This window comes from Oryctolagus cuniculus, chromosome 17, assembly GCF_964237555.1.
Source record: "Oryctolagus cuniculus chromosome 17, mOryCun1.1, whole genome shotgun sequence".
Taxonomy (NCBI): domain Eukaryota; kingdom Metazoa; phylum Chordata; class Mammalia; order Lagomorpha; family Leporidae; genus Oryctolagus; species Oryctolagus cuniculus.
In genome coordinates, this window is record NC_091448.1 from 34,426,180 (window position 1) to 34,446,325 (window position 20,146).

General features: G+C 41.5%; 1 protein-coding gene across 11 annotated transcripts in view; it reads right to left on the reverse strand.

Annotated features, from left to right (window-relative positions):
• Positions 1-20,146, reverse strand: part of TRIM37 (tripartite motif containing 37) — a 171,955-nt gene that overhangs the window by 113,864 nt on the left and 37,945 nt on the right. The window lies entirely within an intron of this gene.

A 20,146-nucleotide genomic window follows, 5' to 3' on the forward strand; every position in this document is an offset into this window, starting at 1 on the left:
ATAAACAAAATTGTTATTCATTGACACTTCAAAATTCTTAATAAAAAAGGAAATTAGAATTCTTATACACTGACAAAATGAGATAAAAATGATTCTTTCAAAGTGGTTTAAGAATTAATCTACAAAGAATCTAACAGTAAGATCACTGAATAAACACACTTGATTTTAATCCATTTTTCTCTCATATTTCAGGATAAGTCAAGTTTTAAGCAATGACAAACACTTTTACACTGGTACAGTGAAGTTTTTATGTATATAAATGGACAAATCCTATACACTGAAGCCTTTAAAAGCATTTCTAAGATTGCATTCCACAAAACAAAAATGTGAAGACATAACATACATACATATCTTGTATCAACATGGAAAACACTATGTTTAAGTTATGCCAACAGCATAGGATAAGTGTGGTCAAACATGCATGACATTTAAAAGACTACTGATTTTAAATTCCGAAAAAAGTGGGTTTGAAGTCCCAGCTCCATCACTGACTGATTACATAGTTGTGAGTCTGCTGACATGTAGAGCTGAAATAAATGGTATCTAGGGGCCGCCATTGTGGCATAGGGGTTAAAGCTGCCGCCTGCAGTGCTGGCATCCCACATGGGCGCCAGTTTGAGTTCCGGCCACTCCACTTCTGGTCCAGCTCTCTGCTATGGCCTGGGAAAGCAGTAGAAAATGGCCCAAGTACTTGGGCTCCAGCACCCACGTGGGAAACCTGGAAGAAGCTCCTGGCTCCTGGCTTCTGATAGGCACAGCTCTGGCCACTGCAGCCATCTGAGTGAACCAGCAGATGGAAGACTTCTCTCTCTCGCTCGCTCACTCTCTCTCTCTCTGTAACTTTGCTTTTCCAATAAATCAATAAATCTTAAAAAGAAAAAAAAAAAAAACACCTATCCACCAGTGCTTGTTTCATACATACATACATAAAGCTGTATGTAAAACACCTCTGTAATCCATCTGTTGTAGGTTAAATTGTGCCTCTCCTCATCTCCAAATTTACTTGTTGCAGGCTCAACAACCCAGTACTTCAGAACACAACCATATTTGGAGATGGGGTGATTAGGGTAACATGAGGCAATTAATCAAATGAAACTACTGTCTTTTTAAGAAGAGACATCAAGACTGTGCATGAACACAAGAACGTCCACATGAAGACACAATCAGAAGGCAGCCATCTATACGGCAAGGAGACTTCAGAAGAAACCAAACCTTCCAATACCTTGATTTTGGGAAACAGATATTTGAAAAAACATGTCTGTTGTTGAAGCCTTCCACTCAGTGATATTTTGTTATGGTAGCTCCCACGATAAACAGAATATGATATGTATCAAAGCTCAAAAACATAGCCTTTAGTTTACAAAAAGCAGCAACATCAAAACCAACAACATACATAAGAGGTTAGCAAAAACAAGCAGCTGTATATCATGTCATTTATATTATTATATGGCAAGCATCCCTCGGGACAGTAATGTTTTTTATTTAAAATTATTTAACAGTATTATAATATTTATATTTCCAATTATTTATATTTTATTTGAAATTTTAAAAATATCTTCCATTCACTGGTTATGCAATAATCAGGAGTGGACCAGACCAATGTAAGGAACCAGAACTCAACTTAGGTCTCCCATGTGGGTGGCAAGAACTCAACTACTTGAACCATTATCTGTTGCCTCAAAGAGTATACACAAGCAGGAAGCTGGATTGATAGTGAAGAAGCCAGGACTCCAACCATTCTGATGTGGGATGTGAACATTCCAAAGCAGAATCCTAACTGCTGGACAAATGTCCACCCCATCTTTTTTTTAAAGATTGATTTATTTGAAAGGCAGAGATCCAAAGAAGGAAGACAGAGATCTTCCATCTGCTGGTTCACTCCCCAGATGGCTAAGTAGGCCAGGCTGAACTTGTTTCAGGTCTCCCACGTGGGTGCACTGTACTTGGGCCATCTTCTGCTTTTCTCAGGCACATCAGCAGGGTGCTGGACCAGAAGTGGAATAGGGGCCAGCACTGCGATGTAGCAGGTAAAGCCGCCTGCAGTGCCAGCATCCCAAATGGTCGCCAGTTTGTGCCCCGGCTGCTCCACTTCCGACGCAACTCTCTGCAATGGCCTGGGAAGGCAGTAGAAGATGGCCCAAGTCCTTGGGCCTCTGCACCTGTGTGGGAGACAATGAAGAGGCTCCTAGCTCCTGATCAGCCCAGCTCCAGCCTTGCAGCCATTTGGGGAGTGAACCAGCAGATAGAAGCGCGCGCTCTCTCTCCCTCCCTCCCTCCCTCCCTCTCTCTCTCTGCCTCTCTGTAACTATGCCTTTCAAATACATAAATCTTTAAAAAAAAAAAAAAAAAAGGGTGGAGCAGCCGGGACTCGAACCGGCACCCAAGGGAATAGCGGCACCGAAGGCAGAGGCCTTTCTACGCCACGGCACTATTCCTAATTTTAAGATTTTTTTTTATTAGTTATTTTTTTTAAAGATTTTTTTATTTATTTATTTGACAGGTAGAGTTACAAACAGTGAGAGAGACAGAGAGAAAGGTCTTCCTTCCGTTGGTTCACTCTCCAAATGGCTGCAACGGCTGGAGCTGTGCCGATCTGAAACCAGGAGCCAGGTGCTTTTTCCTGATCTCCCATGCGAGTGCAGGGGCCCAAGGACTTGGGCCATCTTTCACTGCTTTCCCAGGCCACAGCAGAGAGCTGGCCTGGAAGAGGAGCAACCGGGACTAGAACCGGTGTTCATATGGGATGCTGGCGCCGCAGGCGGGCACACAGCGCTGGCCCTGATATATTTCTTGAATCAATGATATATATATTTTTCCCAATTTATACATTTCATTAATATTTGATCACATACTGTATGTCTCCTTCCATTTTTTTCCAAAGACAATTCACTTATCACCACATCTTTCAATAATTACCATGTGTGTCTGTACATCCATAAACAATAATCTGAATGTTTTCAAACTTTACATAAACACTATCAGGCTGTATTATAATGTAACTTATATTTTTAACCCAACATATTTTCTTAATTTCTTAACTGGCTATCTTCTGCTACCCTCCCAGGCATGTTAGCAGGAAGCTGGACCAGAAGCAGAGCAAACTAGTGCTCTGATATGGGATGTCAGTGTCCCAAGTACAGCTTAAACCACTTCACCACTATCCCAGTCTCTCATTCAATATTCTAAGATTTAATTATTTTATATGTAGATCTACTTTAAAGTTTTAAAGAATATATTTTAATAATATAGAACAATGTATTGAAAGGCAGAGTTAGACAGAGAGGGAGATACACAGAGAAAGGTGTTCCATCCACTGGTTCATTCCCCAAATGGCCGCAATGGCTAGGTTAAAGCCAAAAGCTTCTTAAAGCTTCTTCTGAGTTTTCCACATGGGAGCAGGTTGTTTCCAAGGCCATTAGCAGGGAACTGATCAGAAGGGGAGCTGCCAGGACTTAAACTGACGCCCATATGGGATGCTGGCATCTCAAAGCAGCTCCTTTATCCACTATACTGGAGCCTCTCAATTTCTTTATGAATGGACACTGATGTTGCTTTCTGTTTTTTTGTTTGTTTTGTTTTGTTTTTAAGATTTATTTCTTTATTTGCAAGTCAGAGTTACACAGAGAGAGGAGCAGAGGCAGAGAGAGAGAGAGGTCTTCCAACCACTGGTTCATTCCTCCAGTTGACTGCAAGGGCCAGAGCTGAGCCGATCCATAGTCAGGAGCCAGGAGCTTCATCCGAGTCTTCCCACGCGGGTGCAGGGGCCCAAGGACCCAGGCCATCTTCCACTGCTTTCCCAAACCACAGCAGAGAGCTGGATTGGAAATGGAGCAGCCAGGACTCCAACCGGCACACATATGAGATGCCGGCACTGAAGGTGGCAGCTTTATATGCTTCGGCACAATGCCAGACCCAACTTTCTAGTCTTTAGTACTAAATATAACTGCTGTGAAGAACTCTGTGAACAGCTCCCTATGAGTATATTTAAGTTTCTCTGCGCCTGGAATAATTATTGAAGCATATTAACATATTTAGCAGTAATTAGCAAATGGCTCTCCAAATATTAATCAGGAGTAATTCCCATTGGTATATATCCTTGACAACATTTATATTTTCACTTATTCTTTTTTTTTTTTTTTAAGATTTATTTATTTATTTGAAAGTCAGAGTTACAGAGAAAGTGGTATTCTATCCAATGGTTCACTACCCAACTGGCCACAACGGCCAGAGCTGCACCAATCCGAAGCCAGGAGCTTCTTCCGGGTCTCCCACGCGGGTGCAGGGGCCCAAGGACTCGGGTCACCTTCTACTGCTTTCCCAAGCCATAGCAGAGAGCTGGATTGGAAGTGGAGCAGCCGGGTCTTGAACTGGCACCCATATGGGATGCCGGCACTTCAGACCAGGGCGTTAACCCGCTGTACTACAGCACTGGCTCCATTCAGTTATTTATTCTTGCCAAACTAAGGAGATCAGATGGCATTTCCTATTCTCAGAGACACTCCACATTGGCCACACACGTAGGTATCTACTTCTCTAACTATGCGTAAACTTTCACTCACTTTTTCTGAGATTGTTTTAGCTCCTGAATTTGTACCTCTATTTTGGTACAAATTCTAAATACCAATTTATGTTCAATTTCAGGAATGACAAAAAACTGCTCCTAGTGCATGACTTGGCAATCTAATTTTTAAAAAGATTTATTTAGGGGCCGGTGCTGTGACGTAGTGGGTTCAGACACTGTCTGCAGTGCTGGTATCCCATATAGGCACCACTCTAGTCTGTGGCTCTACTTCCAATCCACCTCTCTGTCAATGTGCTTGGAAAAGTAATGGAGGATGGCCTAAGCACTTGGGTCCCTGGACCCACATGGGAGACCTGTAAGAAGCTCTTGGCTCCTGGCTTTGGCCTAGCCCAATCCTGGCTGTTTCAGCCATCTGGGGAGTAAATGCAAGATTCTCTCTCTCCCGCCCTCTCTTTCTGTAATTCTGACACAAATAAATACGGGGAAAAAAAAAAGATTTATCTATTTACTTGAAAGACAGAGTTACAGACAGAGATCTTCTATCCACTGTTCACTCCCCAAAAGGCTGCAATAGCCAGGCTGTACCAGCCAATACCAGAAGCCAGGAACTCCATCCAGGTCTCTAATATGAGTGGCAGGGGCCCAAGAAGTTGGGCCATCTTCCACTGCTTGCCCAGACTCATCAGCAGGGAACTAGATCAGAAACAGAGCAGCTGGGACTCAAACCAGTGCCCATATGGGATGCCCGTGTCACAGGCAGTTTAAGCCACCGTGCTAAGTAATTGATCTCAAGGACTTTTTTTATATGAAAAAATTAATTCAGCCAAATATTTCTCCTTATATGTTATGCCTACTGTGCTTTAACAAAAGCCCTTCTCTTCCCTGTATCAAAGATATTCTCCTTTAAAAATAATTAAGGGGCAGGCTAACTATGGCGCAGCAGGCATCCCATATCAGAGCACCTTTTGAAGTCCTGGCTAAACCACATTCCAATCCCGTTACCTACTAATGCGCCTGGGAAAACAGAAAGATGCCCAAATATTTAGGCCTTGCAAATCACATGGGAGACTCAGGTGAAGTTCTGGGCCCTTATCTACCTCCTTAGTGTAGTAGGCAGTGCATCAGTCTCGTACTCTGAAGGTCCCGAATTCTGGGCTCCTGGCTTCAGACTGGCCCAGCCCCAGCTGTTGGAAGATCTTTCTCTCTCCCTTTGCTACTCTGTATTTGAAATAAAACTTTAAAAATAATGAAAATAAAAATTTTATCTTCATATATAGGGCTTCAATTCTCCTGGCACTGCTTCTTCAGTACATGGTAGGATAAAGACCTAATTTTATTTCCCACATGTATTTCTGTCAACTTGCTTAAAGTCCATCCTTCTACATTTTTAGCATTTATACTAAGTATTCACATACACCTTGGGGTTAATCATGGATGTCTTACTCTGTTCTGCCTCTCCATTGGATTGTATACTAAAACCATTGTGTTCATTACTATGGTTTTATATCATGTCTTGATATACAGCCTGACAACAGCTCTAGCTTTGTACCTTCTTGTTGGGTATTTGGGGCCCCTTGCTCTTTCATATAAATATTGAAAGTTTATCAAATTTTCAGAAAACTCACTGAAATTACGATTGAATAGAATCCGTAGATTAATACAAGAACTACTTGACAATACTAAATTTTCCCTTAGGTTCACAAAATGCAACAAGACACTGATTATTAAATATATCTTTATTTTATGTGCCACAAAAAAATTAACAAATTATGGCAGCATTAAGAAATATCCCATTTCATACCATCATAATGTAACAAAATGTACATCCAAGAATCAGTGTGATTCACAATATTTCACTTTTTAGAAAAATATTTATTTATTATTTTAAAGGCAGAGTTACAGAGACAGAGGCAAAGATATGAGAGACAGATCTTCCATCTGCTGGTTCACTCCCCAAATGGCCGCAACTGCCGAGTCTAGGCCAGCAGCCACGAACTCCAGTCAGATCTCCCATGTGGGTGGGTGGCAGAGGCCCATGTACTTGGGACATCTTCCCCTGCTATCCCAGTCACATTAGCTGGGAGCTGAAATGGAAGCAGAGCGGCCAGGACTCAAACCAGTGCTCTGGTATGGGATGACAATATCACAAGCTGTGCTTTAATCCACTACACTAAAACACTGGGCCCTTAAAAATATTTTTATTCTTTATATTTCTCCGGTATTTGTAGTTTTACCCTGCATTTTCTTCGCACTATATTGCGAAGCACTCTTTCATTTTTCTTGATCAACCTTGGTAGGGTAACATCTATTTCACTTTCTCCAAGATCAAATACTGAATATTTTATTTATTTATTTATTTATTTATTTAGACAGGCAGAGTGAGACAGTGAGAGAGATAGAGAAAGGTCTTCCCTTTTCCGTTGGTTCACCCCCTAAGTGGCCGCTATGGCCGACGTGCTGTGCCGATCCGAAGCCAGGAGCCAGGTGCTTCTCCTGGTCTCCCATGTGGGTGCAGGGCCCAAGCACTTGGGCCATGATCAAATACTGATTATATTGATCCTCTCAACCACTCTGTAAATTCTATTTTGTTAATTTCACCACTATCTTCATTTTTTTTTTCAATTTTATGCTTTTATATCATTGTACCATTTCTGGCTTGGTTGAAGATAACTCATTTACCCATCATTTCTTTTTATTAATAACTGTATTTTATACCGAAAATTCTCTTCTATTCCTTAGATATGCCTTGCATTTTAATAGTTTATTCAATTGTGATTCTCTCTTTAACTGATAAAATTACGATTTTAAGATATTTACTAGTATATTTACATGAATAATTATAACTTTAAACTATTTTAATGTCTATTTTGTAATAGTATCATTTATGAGAAAATTTCTCAGATTTCTATATATTTTACACTTGATCTTAGCCAAAAGGCCGAAAGTGTTATCTATATACTTTAGTTATTAGCACATGATCAGACGATAAAACTGTTCCACGTAGCTGTTTTTTGTTTTTTGACAGGTAGAGTTATAGACAGAGAAAGAGACAAAGAAAGGTCTTCCTTCCATTGGTTCACCCCCAAAATGGCCGCTACAGCCGGCACTGCGCTGACCCGAAGCCAGGAGCCAGGTGCTTCTTCCTGAGCTCCCACGCGGTGCAGGGGCCCAAGCACTTGAGCCATCCTCCACTGCCCTCCTGGGCCACAGCAGAGAGCTGGACTGGAAGAGGAGCAACCAGGACTAGAACCCGGTGCCCATATGGGATGCCGGCACCACAGGGAGAGGATTAACCAAGTGAGCCAGCACCAGCCCCTCCATGTATTCGTAAAGAGAATATATACTTTTCATTTTGGGATTCAGGGTTCCATGAATAACTTTTATGTTTTTAAAATTACTTATTTATATATTTGAAAGGCAGAGAAACATTTCCATCTACTGGTTAATTCTCAGTTGGACCACAACAGCTGAGGCTGGTCCAACTGAATTAGGGGCTAGGAACTCAATCCAGGTATCTCATGTGGGTGGCAGAAACTCAGACACCTGGACCATCGCTTGCTGTCCTCCAGAATGTACACTGGCAGGAAGCTGGATTCAGAAACTCAGACAGGATGTGAACTCAGCTACTCCAACACAAAATGCACGCATCCCAAGTGGCATATTAACTGCTGCACCAATCTCCATACAGATGTTTTAGATACCTTTTTTTTTTTTTTTTTTTTTGACAGGCAGAGTGGATAGTGAGAGAGAGAGACATAAAGGTCTTCCTTTTGCCGTTGGTTCACCCTCCAATGGCCGTCGCGGCCGGCGCACTGCGGCCTGCGCACCACGCTGATCTGATGGCAGGAGTCAGGTGCTTATCCTGGTCTCCCATGGGGTGCAGGGCCCAAGCACTTGGGCCATCCTCCACTGCACTCCCTGGCCACAGCAGAGAGCTGGCCTGGAAGAGGGGCAACCGGGACAGAATCCGGTGCCCCGACCGGGACTAGAACCTGGTGTGCCGGCGCCGCAAGGTGGAGGATTAGCCTAGTGAGCCGCGGCACCGGCCAGATACAATTTAATTTTTTCAAAAATATTGTTAGTTGGAACTATCAGTATATAAATTATTTTTAAATCACTTGCTATGACTGTGATCTTATCAAAATATTATAGTTCTACCAACATCTAAGTTTTTGGTAGAATCCAACAATCACGAGGCCAGTGTTGTGGCATAGCAGGTAAAGCTTCCATTTCCATCCCATATAGGCACCAGTTCCAGCCTAGGTTGCTCCACTCTGATCCAGATCCACTGCAATAGAGGATACCCCAAGTGCTTGGGCCCCTGTACCCATGTGGGAGACATGCAAGAACCTCCTGGCTCCTAGCTTCGAATTGGCCTAGCTCCAGCCGTTGGGGCCATTTGGGGAGTGAACCAGCATATGGAAGACCTCTTGTCTCTCTCTAACTCAATTTTCAAATAAATCTTTAAAAAACAATACATGCTGGCCAGCGCCGTGGCTCAATAGGCTAATCCTCCGCCTTGAAGCGCCGGCACACGGGGTTGTAGTCCCGGTCAGGGTGCCGGATTCTGTCCCGGTTGCCCCTCTTCCAGGCCAGCTCTCTGCTGTGGCCAGGGAGTGCAGTGGAGGATGGCCCAAGTGCTTGGGCCCTGCACCTGCATGGGAGACCAGGAGAAGCACCTGGCTCCTGCCTTCTGATCAGCGTGATGCGTCGGCCGCAGCGGCCATTGGAGGGTGAACCAATGGCAAAAGGAAGACCTTTCTCTCTCTCTCTCTCTTTCACTGCCCACGCTGCCAGTCAAAAACAAAAAAAAAACAAAACAAAACAAAAAAAAATGCAGCTGAATTCAAAAAAGCTAAGATATGGAATCAACCCAAATGTCTGTCACCAAACACCAGATAAAAGAATTATGAAGGGGCTGACACTGTGGCCTAGCAGGTAAGGCCACCACCTGTGGTTCCAGCATCCCGTATGGGTGCTGGTTCAGGATTCAGCTGCTCCTTTTTTTTTTTTTTTTTTTTTTTTTGACAGGCAAAGTGGACAGTGAGAGAGAGAGACAGAGAGAAAGGTCTTCCTTTGCCGTTGGTTCACCCTCCAATGGCTGCAGTGGCCGGCGCACTGCAGCCGGCGCACCGTGCTGATCCAATGGCAGGAATCAGGTGCTTATCCTGGTCTCCCATGTGGTGCAAGGCCCAAGTACTTGGGCCATCCTCCACTGCACTCCCTAGCCACGCTGCTCCACTTCTGATCCAGCTCTCTGCTATGGCCTGGGAAAGCAGCAGAATATGGCCCAAGTCCTTGGGCCCCTGCACCCATGTGGGAGACCCAGAAGCTCCTGGCTCCTAGCTTTGGATTGGGGCGCAGCTCCAACCATTGTGGCCATCTGGGGAGTGGACCATCAGATGGAGGACCCCCCTCTCTCTTTCTCTCTTGCTCTCTCTCTGCTTCTGTTTCTGCCTCTCTGTAACTCTGCCTTTCAAATAAATCTTAAAAACGAAATTATGGATTATGTACCCCCATGGAATACTGCACAGTGGTTTAAAAAAATCTTGTCATTTGCAACAAAATGGATGAAATGGGAAAACATCATACTTAGCAAAATAAGCCAGTCCTAAAAGGACAAATACCAAATGTATTCCCTAATCTATGGTAACTAATAGAGCACCTAAAAGGTAATCTATAGAAGTAAAATTGACACATTGAGATACAATGACTCTGAACAGCCTTGTCTTGACTGTTTAGTAACACTTTTTCATACTATTTGTTGAACTCTGTACTTAGTATTGAGTTAATCTTATGTGTATAAAGTTAACTGAAAATAGATCTTAGTGAAAAATAAGAATGAGAATAGGAACGGGAAGAGGAAGAAGGGTGGGAGGGCAGGTACAGCGGGAAGAATCACTATATATATATATACATATATACACACACACACACACACACATATATATGTACTATATATATAGTTTTATTTATAAAAAGCATGAAGTTTGTATATCTTAAATAAAAGGTTTCTAGGGAAAAAATTAAAAATCATGAATATTTAAAAATTTTCACTGATTTATTACAAAGAGTGAGAAAAAGAAAAAGAGGAAGAGTAGGAGGGAAGGACAGAGGGAGGGAGAGAAGCAGGGAGGGAGGAATGATAGGAGGGAGACATCCCATCCATTGGTTTATACACCAAATGCCCACAATAGCCTAGGATGAGCCCTAACCAAACCAGGACCTCTATCCAGGTCTCCCATGTGGGCGGCAGGAATCCAATCACTTGAGTCATCACTGCTGACTAGCAGAAAGTTGAAGTCAGAAGCCAGAGCCAGGGTATCAAACCCAGGCACTTTGATGTAAAAGAAAGTTGTCATCATTGTAAGGCTAAATGCTGGTTCCTATCTTCTCTTGGTGAGGTAAGTTGTTCCTTGTTTATCGTGTAGTGTTCTTTATGATCCATAGTAAAGATTTCATGTTAAATTTTTCATCATTCTTGAGCTGGCACTGTGGCACAGTGGGTAAAGCTGCCACCTATAACGCCAACATCCCATATACACACCAGTTCAATTTCCAGCTGGTCCCCTTCCGATCCAGCTTCCTGCTAATGCACTTGGGAAAACAGTGCAAGACTGCCCAAGTGCTTGGGCTCCTGCACCCACAAGGGAGACCAAGAAGAATCTCCTGGCTTCAGATTAGCCCAGCCCCAGAGATCGTGGCCATATGGGGAGTGAACAGTGGATGAAAGATCTCTGTCACCCCCAACTCCCACCAACTTAGCCTTTCAAATAAACAAATAAATCTTTAAAAAAATTTTTTTCATCACTCTCTAGATCTACCTTTTATTGAGTCATTCAGCATTGGATTTTTTGTTTAAGTTCAACCTAATCCATTTACATTTATGTTCATTATTGCTATCAGTGTTTTACACTGATGACAATACTCAAAAAAAGAGGAAACTGAAGAAAACAAAAGACTGTACACAAAGAGAAAACAAATAGCAAGATGAGATACTTAAAATTTACAATATCAGGGCCAGTGCTATGGCATAGCAGATAAAGCTACCACCTATGGCAACAACATCCAATATGAGCACCAGTTCAAGTCCCAGCTGCTCCACTTCCAATCCAGCTCTCTGCTATGGCCTGGGAAAGCAGTAGAAGATGGCCCAAGTCCTTGGGCCCCTGCACCCACGTGGGAGACCTAGAAGAAGCTCCTGGCTCCTGGCTTCAGATCGGCACAGCTCCAGCCGTTGCAGCCAATTGGGGAGTGAACCATGGGAAGACCTCTCTCTCTCTGTGTAACTCTGACTTTCAAATAAATAAATCAATCTTTAAAAAAAATTTAATATAAACATTAAAGGAGAAATTGAGATATAGCATTGTAACATTAAAAGAAAGTTGAGGGGCCAGTGTTATGGCATAGTGGGTTAAGCTGCAGCCCACAATGCCAGAATCCGAGATAGGAGTGCTGGTTCGAGTCCTGGTTGTTCTGCTTCTGATCCAGCTTCTTGCTAATGCACCTGGGAAGGCAGGGAAAGACAGCCCTGGTGCTTGAACCCCATCACCTATGTAGGAGACCAAGACAAGACAAGACCTGACTCCTGGCTTCAGTCTGGCCCAGATCTCACTGTTGTGGTTATTTGAGGAGTGAAGCAGAACATACACCTCTATTTCCTAATCTTTTTCTGTTTCTGACTCTCCCTCTGTCACTCTTTCAAATAAATTATCTTTTTTTTTTAAAAGATTTATTTATTCATTTGAGAGGCAGAGTGAGAGAGAGAGAGAAGGAAGGATAGAACATCTACTGGTTCACTCCTCAAATGGCCGCAAAGGCCGGAACTGAGCTGATCTGAAGCCAGGAGCCAGGAACTTCTTCTGGGTCTCTCATGTAGGTTTAGCACTTGGGCCATCTTCCACTGCTTTCCCAGGCCCATTAGCAAGGAGCTGGAACTTGAGTAGACACCCATATGGGATGCTGGCACTGCAGACCGCAGCCTAACCCACTATGTTACAGCACCAGCCCCAGTAAATAAATCTTAAAAAACAAAAGCTGAAACGGCTTGATGTCAAAGTAGATTGCAAGACAAACAATTACCAAGAATAAAAAGGATCATTTCCTGGGGCCAGTGTTGTGGTACAGAGGGTAGAGCCATGTAACAATGCTAATGTTTATATCTCTAAAAGACTGTCTTCAAAATATACGAATCAACTAATAGAGTTGTCAAAAGAAGTAGACCAATCAAAAATTATAGTCAACAATTTCAAAACCTTACGAATTCTGGTATAACAAGTACAGGTTGGGATCAGTGCTGTGGCACAGAAAAGCCCCTGCATGCAGTGCCAGCATCCCACATGGGTGCCGGTTCAAGTTCTAGCTGCTCCACTTCTGACCCTGTTCCCCAGTAATGCATGTGGGAAAGTGTCAGAGAATGGCCCCAGTACTTGAGCCCCCGCACCTATGTGAGAGACCAAGAGGAACCTCCTTCGCTCCTGACTTCAGTCTGGCCCAGCCCTGGTTGTTGAGGCCATTTAGGGAGTGTACCAGCAGATGCAAGATGTTTCTCTCTCCCTCTCCCTCTGTCTCCCCCTGCCTCTCTCCACCCCCCTCTTCTCTCTCCCCCCATCTCTCTCTTCTCCCCCCTTTCCCTCTTCTCCCTCTCCCCCTCTCTTCCTCTCCCCCTTTCTCCCTCTGTCTCCCCCATTCTCCCCCCATCTCCCCTCCCACTCTCTCTGTATCTCTGCCTTTCAAATAAATAAATAAATCTTTAAAATTTTTTAAAATTTAAAATTAAAAAAATTTTAAAACGAGTACAGGTTGTGTTTCCTACATTCAAAATGCATGGATCATAAGGTTTTGTTTTTGTTTTTGTTTTTTGACAGGCAGAGTGGACAGTGAGAGAGAGAGAGAGACAGAAAGAAAGGTCTTCCTTTTGCCGTTGGTTCACCCTCCAATGGCCGCTGCGGCTGCCGCGCTGCGGCCGGCGCATCACGCTGATCCGAAGGCAGGAGCCAGGTGCTTCTCCTGGTCTCCCATGGGGTGCAGGGCCCAAGGACTTGGGCCATCCTCCACTGCACTCCTGGGCCACAGCAGAGAGCTGGCCTGGAAGAGGGGCAACCGGGACAGAATCCGGCACTCCGACCGGGACTAGAACCCGGTGCGCCGGCGCTGCAGGCGGAGGATTAGCCTATTGAGCCATGGCGCTGGCTTAGATCTTAAGGTTTTTTAAGTTTAAGCATATTTGGATACACATAATAAACTATCCTAGGAAATGAACACAAAACTCATTTACATTCATACACACCTTATACACATAGCCTGAAGATATTTTTATATGATATTTTTAACGTGCCTGTGTTTTGACTGAAATCTGTCACATGAGGTCAGGAGTGGAAATTTCAATGATGTCAGCACTCAGAAAGTTTCAGATTTTGGAGCATTTTGGATTTCAAAGTTTTTGGATTAGGTGTACTTACTCTGTAGGCAGAAAACCTGAAAGGACAGCTAAACTTAAATATCAACCAACTTCACCTCACTGACATTTATAAAATGTTCTACCTAATAAAAGAACACACATTTCACATGGAACTTTAACCAGTATACAGGGTTCCTGGAATAAGCAAAAGAAAGAAAACAAGCAATCAATTAAAAAAAAAAAAAAAAAGAAAGAAAGACAGACAGACAGACAGACAGAGGAATACAGAGAAACAAAATCCAGAACCTATATCTCTAAATGAAAATAACAAACCTCTAATAAGACTGATCAGGGAAAAAAAAAAAAAAAAAGACCTAAATTAGCATTATCAGGAAAGAAACGACATCACTAGATTCCACTGTTTCAAGAATATTAAGGGTGTGTTATATAAAGTTTATGCCAATAAATTCAGCAATTCAAATGAAATGTAATAATTCCTTCAAATATACAAACTACCAAAGCTCATTAAAGAGAAATGACATGAACTTAGTATCCTGTACCTATTAAAGAAGCTGAATTTGTAGATGAAAACTGCTCCACAAAGAACACAAAGCTCAAATGACTTCACTGATAGATTCTATCAAACAAATATCGAGAAAAATCACCAATTCTACTCAATTTCTTCCACAAAACTGAAGAAGACATATTTTAAAATATACTCTTTGAGGCCAGAATTACTCTGATACCAATGCCAGATGAAGATATATCCAGGGGGGGAAAATACACAACTACAGTCTAATACTCTCATATACAAAGATCTAAAAATTCAAGCTAATCAAATCCAATATAATGAAAAGGTAATAAATAAGTAAACATAAACTGGGGATTTGAGTCTCAGAAGTATAAAGCTGAGTTTGTTTTTTTTTTTTTTCAATAATTCACCATATTAAGAACTAAAATAGGGGGCTAGCCACTGCCTGCCACACGAGAATCCCATGTGGGTGCCACTTCTAGCCCCAGCTGCTCCACTTACGAACAAACTCCTTGCTAATCCACCTGAGAAACAGGGGAAGATAGTCCAAGTCCTTGGGCCCCTGCACCCACATGGGATACCTGGATGGAGTTTCAGGCCCAGCCCCTCCCACTGCAGCCATTTAGGGAGTGAAACAGCAAATGAAAATTTCTCTTTCTCTCCATAACTTTGACTTTCAAATAAATAAATCTTTAAGAATAAGCAAATAGGAGCCAGTGTTTTGGCATAGAAGGTTAGGCCTCTGCCTGCAAGTGCTGGCATCCATATGAGAATCGGTTTGAATCTTGGCTGTTCCACTTCTGATCCAACTCCCTGCTAATGGCCTGGAAAAGCAGTGGAAGACTGCCCAAATACCTGGGCTCCTGTACCTACATTGGAGACCCAGAAGAAGCTCCTGGCTTCAGATTGACCCAGCTCTGGCCGTTGCAGCCATTTGGGGAGTGAACCAGCAGATGGAAGACCTCTCTATCTCTCCCTCTGTAACTCTGACTCTTAAATAAATCTTTAAAAAATAAAAGGAAATTAAACAAACTAATGAGCTTACATCCCTCTAAAATCTGCATCTTGAAATCTTAATCATCAAGGTGATGATATTAGTGAGTAAGGCCTTTAAGAGGTGATAAGGTACAACCATCTGGAGTGGGATCAGTATAGTACCCTATAAAAGAGATCATAGAGGGTTACCCTTCTATTCGTCGAACACAAGAAGGCACTATCTATGAACCAGAAGTGGGCCCTCACCAGACACAAACTCTGTTGGCACCTTGATCTTGTACTTCCCAGACCCCAGAATTATTGGCAATAAACTTTTCTTCTCTATAAGCCACCTAGTATATAAGACTGTTATAGCAGCCCAGAGAGCAACATTCATTCATAATGAAATAGGAATATAAGGGAATTCCTACCTGACAAACCACACCTACAGTAAAACTACAGGTTACATTATGCTTAATTCAATACTGTACTGGAGGTTCTATGCAGTGTAATCTTCCAGAAGAAATAAAAGGCAGCCAAACTGCAAAAAAAAAAACGACTTTTTCAAGAGGACATGATTGTCGGCAATTCAAATAATCAACAAATAGCTACCAGAATAACAAATGAATTTAGCAATGTTGAAGGATGTAAGATTCAAAAAAAGAAAAAAACAAAAAAGATACATATATAAACATCAGTTCTATGACCATGGGCATACTATGGCATACAAAAACACCTGAGGTGTGGGCACTAGGCCTGGCAGGTAAGATGCCTACAGCCCACACTGGAGTGTGTAAACTCAATATCCAGCTCCACCTCTGACTCTCTGCTAAGGCAGACACTCAGAATCAACTTAGATGTCCTAAGTAACTGGATCTTTATTTTTTATAAAGCTACAGTAATATAGTGTAGTACTAGCATAAAAAACAAATCAATGAAAAAGAACAGTCCACATAAACATGGACAACTAACTTCTGAAAAATATGAACTGTTTATAAAGTATAGAAAAATCCATCTTTTCAACAAATGGTGCTGATCAACTGAATCAGTGTACAACAAGAAACACTTCAGATCTATGCCTCATGAACAGAAATATTCATAACAGATAATGGATCTAAATATAAAAGTTCAAACAACCACATTTCTGAGAGAAAACAGAAAATCTGAGTCACCTTGGGTTACAGATTTCTTAAATATAACACCAAAAGAAAAAAAACTGGCAAATAAGATTTCATCAAAATTAAAAATTTCAGCTTTTCAAATGACATCTACCAAGAAATGAAAAGGCAAAGCACAGATTTTTCACAAAATTTTTGCAAAACATGTATCTGATAAAAAGGGTCTGCATTATGGCACAGAAGATTAAGCTTCCACCTGCAGTGTCAGCATCCCATATGGGTAACAGTTCAAGCCCTGGCTGCTCTACTTCCAATCCAGCTCCCTGTTAATGTGCCTGAGAAAGCAGAGGAAGATGGCCTAAATTACGTGGGCCCTGTATCCATGCAGAAGACCTGAAATGAGTTCCTGGTTTCTGTCTTACTCAGCCCCAGCCATTGCAGCCATGTGAAGAGTGAACCAATGAATGGAAGAGCATGTGCACTCAGGCGCTCTCTCTCTCTTTCTCCTCCTCTCTATCTCTGCCTTCCAAATAAATAAACCTTTAAAAAAAAAAAAAAAAAGCCTTTATCTAAAAAAAAAAAAAAAGATTTCTACTTTATATAAAGAACTCTTAAAAACTCAACAAAAACCCAAACAAATCAGTACAATGATGGCCAGAAGATTTTAAAAGGCACATCAACAAGGAAAAAATATATATGGCTATATGGCACATAAGTTCAAGAAGGGATGCCCAATACTGTTAGTCATAAGGGAAATACAAATTAAAGCTACAGTTAGATACTCTTACAACAATATCTAAAATTAAAAAGACTACAGTGTGTTGGAAAGAATATGGAGGAACTGCTATTGTGATACACCACCTGTAGGAATATAAAATGATAAATTGGCTGGCGCCGTGGCTCACTAGGCTAATCCTCCGCCTTGCGGCGCCAGCACACCGGGTTCTAGTCCCGGCTGGGGTGCCGGATTCTGTCCCGGTGCCCCTCTTCCAGGCCAGCTCTCTGCTGTGGCCAGGGAGTGCAGTGCAGGATGGCCCAAGTGCTTGGGCCCTGCACCCCATGGGAGACCAGGAGAAGTACCTGGCTCCTGCCATCGGATAAAATAAAAAAAAAAAAAAAAAAAAAAAGATAAAATTGCTATTACATATCAGTAAACTGCTAGGACTCACTAATGTACCATTTGAGCAAGCCCTTCTGTCTTAGGTAAACCCAAGAGAAAAATAAACATATACCATTAAATGTTTTCACATGTATGTTTATGGTAGCTTTATCTGTAACTGCCTTAAACAACCTAAATGGTCATAAATATTGAATGGAAAAATAAGTTGTGGTATTTATATATATATATATATATATACATATATACATATACACACAATGGAATACTACTCAGCAATAAAACAGTTACTGATGCACACAGCAACAAGAATGAACCTCAAAATAACTGCTGAAAGAAGTTAAACATAAAATAATTACTTAATATATGATTTCATTTTTATAAAATTCTATAAAATTTTATAAATTTCTATAAAATTATCTATAATGACAAAGTAGACTGGTCATTTCCTGGAGAGGGAAAGGTGGGAAAGAAGAGTACAAAGAGGTACAAAGAAACTTTTGGAGATAACTTATGGTCACTATCTTGATTGTGCTGATAGTTTCAAAGGTATATATATTTGGGGCCACCTTTCTGGCACAGTATGTTAAGACACACTTAGGACTCTTGCATCCCATATGAGAGGGTCAGTTCAAGTCCTAGTTGCTACATGTCCTATCCAGCTCCCTGTGCTTAGGAAGCAGCAGATAATGGTTCAAGCACTTGGGTACCTGACACATGGAAGACCAGATAGGAGTTCCTGGCTCCTGCATTCAGCTCTTTTGGGGAAGGAACCAGTGGATGGAGGATCTATGTCATTCTGCCTTTCAAATAAATAAATCTCAAAACTATCAAACTTAAGTTGTATACTTCATTTTATTAATGAGCATTCTTTTTTTAAGATTTATATATTTATTTGAAAGTCAGCATTTGAGAGAGAGAGACACTGAGACAGACAGATCTTCCATCTGTTGATTAACTTCCAAAATGGCCACAATGGCCAGGGCTGGGCCAAGCCAAAGCAAAGGGCCAAGAGCTTCTTCCAGATCTCCCGGATGGGTGGCAGGGGTTCTAGCACTTCAGCAATCTTCTGCTGCTTTTCCCAGGCCATTAACAGAGAGCTAAATGTGAAGTGAAGCTGCCAGAACATGAACCAGCACCTGTATGGAACACAGGAATTGCAGGCAACAGTTTTACCTGCTGTACCACAATCCTGGTCCCAAGTTGTACACTTTAAATAAATGTAATTTATGTTTAATAAGAATAAAATTATTTTTAAAAAATCCAACACTTAAGTCCCTCAAATGCACATCTGTGCTGTAACACAGCTAGTCTAAAATTGTCTAATCATTCCAGCAGAAAGCTGCTAGTTTATTCTCCAGAAAATATAAAATAAAGTCTCTGGATTATAGGAATACCATGTACAATTAAGAATACAAGTACTAGGGGCCAGAGCTATGGTGTAGCAGGCAAAGCCACCGCCTACAGTGCCGGCATCCCATATGAGTGCCAGTTTGAGTCCTGGCTGCTAACTTCTGATCCAGCTCTCTGCTATGGCCTGGAAAAGTAGTAGAAGATAGCCCAAGCCCTTGGGCCCCTGCAACCCATGTGGGAAACCTAGAAAAAGCTCCTGGCTCCTAGCTTTGGATCGGCACAGCTCTGGCCATTGCAGCAATTAGGGAGTGAATCAGCAGATGGAAGACCTTACGCTCTGCTCTCCTTTTTTCTCTGGGTAACTTTCAAATAAATAAATCTTAAAAAAAAAAAATAGAAGTACTAAAGAGAAATGAGTGTTTAAGAAATAGTTATATACTGAATCTTGCCTATCAATCAATTGTAAAAGTGAAAGTATTTCCAGATATGCAGAAAAGTAAACTTTATTCTGTTTATCCATCCTAGAAAACCACTGGAGGAAGTGTAATAGCAAAGAAAATGAATAAACTCAGAAAGTGGAGATCATGGGAATCAAGAAATATGCAAATCAACCAAAGAAAATGTGAACAGAATTTCCAGGATGATCACAAACAATCTTGAGAGACAGCTGTGAAGCAATCAGAAAAATTTTAAAAATAAAAAATTCTTTTTAAAATTCAAGAGAAGGGCATATATCAAATATTTACTAGATATTATACTACTTATTTACTATATCACTCATACTTACCTACCTCTATGAACTCTTAGTGTGGCAGAATTTTAATCATTTTGTGCCTTCTATATTCCAAACACCTAAAACAATGCCTGATATTTATGTAATATTTAACAGATCCTCAATAAATATGTTACATTTTAACATAAGAATCACTATGTGTAAGTCACTGGTAGTAATATTCTATCTCAAAGCCACAACCTAAACCACAAGAAGAGATTTTAACTTTTTATAGGGTTATTCCCACTAAAAATAGAATCAATCTTATTTTGTTCCCAAATATGAAAAGAAAACTTGAAACTGGTGATTCTTATTTCATAAAAATCTTCATGATAGCAAGCAGAAATCACAGATCTT